Raw genomic sequence first — 6,108 nt, forward strand, 5'->3', positions numbered from 1 at the left:
CCTTTCCACATCTTAGAACACTGAGACCCTCAGACCTTTCCACATCTTAGAACACTGAGACACTCAGACCTTTCCACATCTTAGAACACTGAGACACTCAGACCTTTCCACATCTTAGAACACTGAGACACTCAGAACGTGTATAGACTGTACACCTTCTTTCATTCCCAGAGACATGAGTACTTACTTCTGAGAACAATCTTTGCAGAACAAGTTCTTTTGAATAAAGGAACAGTAAGTTACATCTGAAATCAGTTTATCCTATAATATGAAGCCTCTTAGCAAGACAAACCTGTTTGCCTTTCTTGGCAGGAGAACTAGTAGCTCCAGAAAAAGCAAGGCTTGATTTTTGCATATGAAATGAACTAACAAGGTAGATACAGAAAGAGCTAGTTGCCTGCTGCTGTTAAACTGACTAAAGTTAGCCTAGCTGTCAGTGCCATCAGAAATCAGAGAAGAATAAATTATAGTAGGCAGTAACAAATGGTCTATGTATGTATCAATTTAAATGATAGAGATTTACCCATAGCCTAGACGGTTATTCCCATGGTGTCAGTTGCTTTATTGAGACAGAAATCACTGGGCAGCATTAGTCTTAGAATGGCAGGTCCAGAAAACTAAGAGACTTTTCTGTGTTGGAGGGACTTGGGGTACTGACCTTACTTCTCCAGTGTCCTGCTTATCCGCCGTTTGGTAGGGTCCTGGCAGTGGGTGAGGCATTGGGGCATTTATGCCCAGTGTTTAGCATTACCACAATCCAGGTGGAGTGCTTGGTGCCCCATCTGTGTTCAGTGGAGACCTTGCTGTCACTGCTAGGAGCTGGGGTCTTTGGATAGTAAACTTTTTCCATTAAACATTTTAATTGCTATATGCAAAAGTTCTCTTGACCAGTTTGAGGACCATTATCTATTAAGTATATATGAGCTAAACAAACTTTGCTGGTTTTTAGTTATTTGCGGGAAAACATATATAGGAGGCTAAATAAAGCTTATTCCTCTAAATACATTTGAACTTAGCACGGCAATAAGCATAGTTCTGAAAATTAGAGGATTTTAATCATTTATAAGGTGACTTAATAATTTGCAAATTTTAATTACCTTTAACAGTTTACAGTAAGTTAGTCGTTTTTTTATAAGGTTAGGATTTTATAGCTTTATCCCTGTTAGGTTTAACCATTAAAAAAAATAATCATTTCTGAACTGAGCCTTTTTAAGTATCAAAGTAAAACTTTTAATCATAAATAACAGTCCATGGGAGATTGTCAACTTTACTTTCCTGGTCTTTTCATACTGCACTATTACAGAATATAACAAGTTTCTTATATGACTCAGTTTATCAAAATAGCTAAAGCTTAACAAAATCAGCAAAGACAAGGAGGGTAGGCACACATTCTTCAGCCTGAGTAGACCTTAGGTATGGCTAGACATTCTTAATGCTGGTGGTTCTCAGGCTTTCTAATGCTGTGCTCCTTCATCACGGTTTCCTATGTTATGGTGACTTCCAACCTTAATATCATTCTCTTTGCTATTTCACAACTGCAGTATGCTGTGTTAGGAATCACAGTACAAACATCCAACCCCCAAGGGTTGTGACCCATAGATTGAGAACCATTGCTCCAAGCTCTTTCCAAGATTTTTTTTTTGGGGGGGGGCGTGGAGGGGTTGTTTTTTTTGAGACAGGGTTTCTCTGTGTAGCTTTGAAGTCTATCCTGGAACTTGCTCGCTCTGTAGATCAGTCTGGCCTCAAACTCAGAGATCCACCTGCCTCTGCCTCCCGAGTGCTGGGATTAAAGATGTGAGCCACTACTGCCTGACTTACCAGACTGCTTTTGCAAGAACATTTACGTCATTGTCTTGTTGCATCATAAGTTTTTGGTGTTTAGTGTTTGGTGTTCATAGTTGTAGCCCTAACTCTTTAGCCTTTTATTTATTTTTAAGATCATATGTTAATAATATAAAATATTTTATGAACTTATAAATGTCCCATAGCCTTATAAATTTAAATATTTTAAAAGCTGTTCCTTTAAAAATAACCAGTTTTTCTAATTTTCTGTAAAACTCCAAAATTTCCTCTTAAGTTTAAAATCTCTCAATCATATGCTTCTGCAATATTTTTACTTCAAGAAAGAAAAAAAAAAAACCAGAAAAACAGAGCACAACCAAACTCCCACAGTGCCAACAATTCAATGTTCATTGTCTAGGATTCATTTACAATACTTGGGTAAGCTCTCTGGCCTCACCCTCGACAATGTATATAGCCTGTCTTCTAGATCCCAACTGGCTCCATTTCATTGTGACTGGTGTTTCTGGTGACTATCACATACATGGCATGATCATCTCCAAAACTGCTAGGATCCTTCTCTTGGGCTCTCCTTAGGAACTCCAGCACTGCTGCACAATGGCAAGTATTAGTTGGTCTATATGTCTTCTTTAAAGCCATTACCACTTGGGTGACTCTTATATTACAAAATTTGGCTGCCAGTGCAAGCTATGTTCCTGTATATGAATGCATGAAGATACAGTTTAAATACATTATTAAACAGGAATTGTTTTTAAATCCTATCTTTCATAAACCTTGTTTTCAGGACAGGAATTAACCTAATCCAAAACATCCTTGAGACTTGTTTTCCCCTCCTTGTTTGTCTTATACCATATGGTCACCTTGGTTCAAGATGATGATGAAGTCATGTGACCTTCATTCTCTCTAACCCTTAGCAAAGATGGCTGTCAGCCATGTGGCTGCCTCCATAGCAGCTAAGATGGCGGCAAGCCACATGTTACTTATATGCCAAAATTGTGTCATGCCGCATGGTTCCTTTAAGATTACCGATGCATAGATTTTTAATTATTAGCCCTATGTTAGCCATCTTAAGTTAACTTTTTTTCACATACTTTACAGATTTTTAACCATACCCAATTAACTTACAAATCTTGAGAAACAGAACAGAAAGTTTACATAATAGTCTTTTTTTTTTTTAAAGCTATTCTGCTTACTCTCTTTCCCCTGTCACAGAATCAGATATATTACCTGACACAGGATATAGAGGAAACTTTTAAATCTGCTTGGTCTACAAAAGGGAGAACAATAACCCAACTCTAGAGCCAGCTTTTCAATAATGTGAAATAACAACTCTGTTATCCATACCCAAAAGACATTTGAATACTGCTAACCCTGAATCCATTGACCAGAAAGCTCATAGATAAATTCTCAGTACTTGCTATCAAATCAGCATGGCAAGTGGTGTTAGCTCTGGTGGCTGGTGGCTTCCAGTAGCAACACAAAACACAAAGTTTATACGCTCAGGTCAGTAACAAAACATGGGGTGTCCACCGTATATATTCATGCATTTAATTTATCAATCTAGGCTCCCATGTTTGCAGCAAAACTTATAGACACACCAGAAAACACAGACCCATGCACACATGTAAAACACAGACAGACAACCAGAACCAGGCAGTGAATGGCATCTTACATCTTGCACTAGATGGTAGAGTTTTTGGGGTCCTGTTGAGCCCCCTCCACCTCCCAGGTTTAGATCCTACAAGACAGAACCAGCCTATTTCTCACCAGCCCTCTGTAGATGCAGGGCAGTTTGTCAGAGGACAGTAACACCACTTACCAGGACAGGGACATGGGGGTTAGAAGAGTTAATAAAGGCATGAAATCATGAGTAAAAATAATAAAGCAGAAAACATAGGATAGTATTGGGAGGGAGTTCCGGTGAATAAGAGATTCACCTGCATTTAATTTTCCATACGCTTTTATACCCCAACACTAGAGGGGGAAGAAAACAAAAGACTGCTTTAATATGGTACAAAGGACAACTAGAACAGTTATTAGATGCAGTGCTTTGAGACATCAAGTCATTAGCATTCTGTTATTGAGGCAGTGAACCCACCCTGGACCAAGTCCTGAAGGAAGCTACTCCCAAGGTCAAACCTCCTCTTTCAAAAGAAGGAGCAGAAGAATCCTTGAATTTCCTGACCCTTGTGTGTTGGGGGATGGATCTGCCTCTATGGGCCATCCTAATGTCAAAAGGACCAAGTAATCACACCCTAGTTCAGGATGTTTAGCTCTGGTTGTTGTCAACAATTTTGAGCAACCTCAAACTCTCTGACCTTCAGACAAGGTGGAAATAGGCTCACATTTTTTTGGGGCCTCCATAGCAGTTAATTCCAGAAAACCAAAGGCATGCTTCAGAGACCTAGAACCTCTCAAAATATATGCTTCCTGAGGCAGCCCCTGCTCCTGGAGTTCTGGAGTGAAAGTCTAACTTTCTCTGGGGCCTCCAGAAAATGATGATTTCACCCGATGAGAATAAGACCACTACCATAATTTTGAGTCAAATTTGAAGCAAGTTTTAACTAAATACTGGTCGAGATGATAGACTCTGGCCAGGTTCATTCCCAGAAAATGGCCATGAGCTACGTTGTTCAGGTGCTTATAAAGGCAAACCCATAAGGCTATGTGCATCCTACCTTCATCCAATTGGGGGCAGGCATATATCCTGATGTACTTCCAACCTATATACTTTCTGTTTACTTGTGATCAAGAACGTCTGGAGCTGTTGGGTGGACCAAACTTGTTTAGGGAAGTGGAAACACATGACTTATGTTAATCCTAAAGATGACCCAAATTATCATGACCAAGTTAATTAAAGCAAGCAATTAATTAAAGCAAGATTTTTTTATTTGTTTACACATGCTGCCTTCCCCAAGGTGGGGTTTGAGAAGTTAAGTACTGTATATGAGGAAGACAAGGCTTTTACAGCTCAGGGGTAGGGGGTTTCCAAATGGGGAATTTATTTGGGGGGGCAAAATAGGCAGCGTTACAGTAGCAGGACATAAGCGTAACAAGGTAGTCCCTCCTGAACCTTCCAAGACGGTCATAGCAACAAAGGTAGGGCTACAGGATGGGTACAAACAGTTTTTTAAAACAGTGGCATGATTGCGGCTCCTGGAACAGGAGGTACAGGACCATGTGTAGTTAAGGTTACAGATTGGGCTTAGTGCAGTCCTTGGGAAACAGGTTTAATCATAAGCAGGAATGAGCCTAGTTTGTCTTGCCATAAGATGTCTTTGAAGATTGAGGCAGGCTGGTTCTTCAGTTATTTTATATGAAATAACCTCCAGCATCTCAGGGAGTGTTTTTGTCCTTGGGTAAGGCACTTACATGTGAGAGGCATTTTTGTTTTGTGGATTAAACTTAAAACATAACTTTGGTTCTCACAATGGGTCTCTGTGAGTTTGAGACCACTCTGATGTACATGCTGAGTGTTAGACCAGGTAGGTGTATATAGTGAGACTCTGCCTAAAAGAGAGAACAAGAGACATGAACACTCTTTTTACTTTTAAACTTGCTTATCTACAGAACTTTTGATATATGATTTTTCTAAGTTAAAGTTGAGCATGTATTTCGAGATGAACTATTAGCTTTTTTTTTTTTTTTTTCTTTCTCAAGACAGGGTTTCTCTGTAGCTTGGAGTCTGTCCTGGAACTAGACCAGGCTGGCCTTGAACTCACAAAGATCCGCCTGCCTCTGCCTCCCTAGTACTGGGATTAAAGATATGTGCCACCACCGCCCAGCCTTATTTTTTATTTTTATTTTTGGAGAGTGGATGTCACTATGCAGCCTTTGCTTGTTTGGAGCTCACCAGACTGTCTCTGGGCTTTTGATATTGCTTCTGCCATTTTCTACTAGGATTATGGGGGTTCCACAAATGGTAGGGTCTGGTGGTATAGCTTAGTGGTAGAATGTGTCAGGCCTTAAATTCAATCCCAGTGTTGGGAATGTGATCCTATAAGACAACAGTGTTCTAATTTGGCTTTATTATTAAATACTTGATATGTGTTGACTAAAGTATAGAATAATTCTTTTGTGTAAATCTAAAATGCTTAGTAGTATTTAAAATTAAGGTCCATCACATTCATGATTGGCTTTTTCCCCCCTTTTAAAGCCATGCATCCTAATTTACCTTCCTAACACTGCAGGCAGGAGTTATTTTGTGGCAGGGTCTCTCATGTAATCCAGGCTGTTCTTTTTTTTTTAAATTTATTTATTAAAGATTTCTGCCTCCTCCCCGCCACCGCCTCCCATTTCCCTCCCCCT

General features: G+C 39.6%; 1 protein-coding gene across 1 annotated transcript in view; it reads left to right on the plus strand.

The window, feature by feature from the left end:
• Psme4 (proteasome activator subunit 4) overlaps positions 1 to 6,108 on the plus strand; it is a 117,202-nt gene that overhangs the window by 17,884 nt on the left and 93,210 nt on the right. The window lies entirely within an intron of this gene.

This window comes from Microtus ochrogaster, linkage group LG1, assembly GCF_000317375.1.
Source record: "Microtus ochrogaster isolate Prairie Vole_2 linkage group LG1, MicOch1.0, whole genome shotgun sequence".
NCBI lineage: Eukaryota > Metazoa > Chordata > Mammalia > Rodentia > Cricetidae > Microtus > Microtus ochrogaster.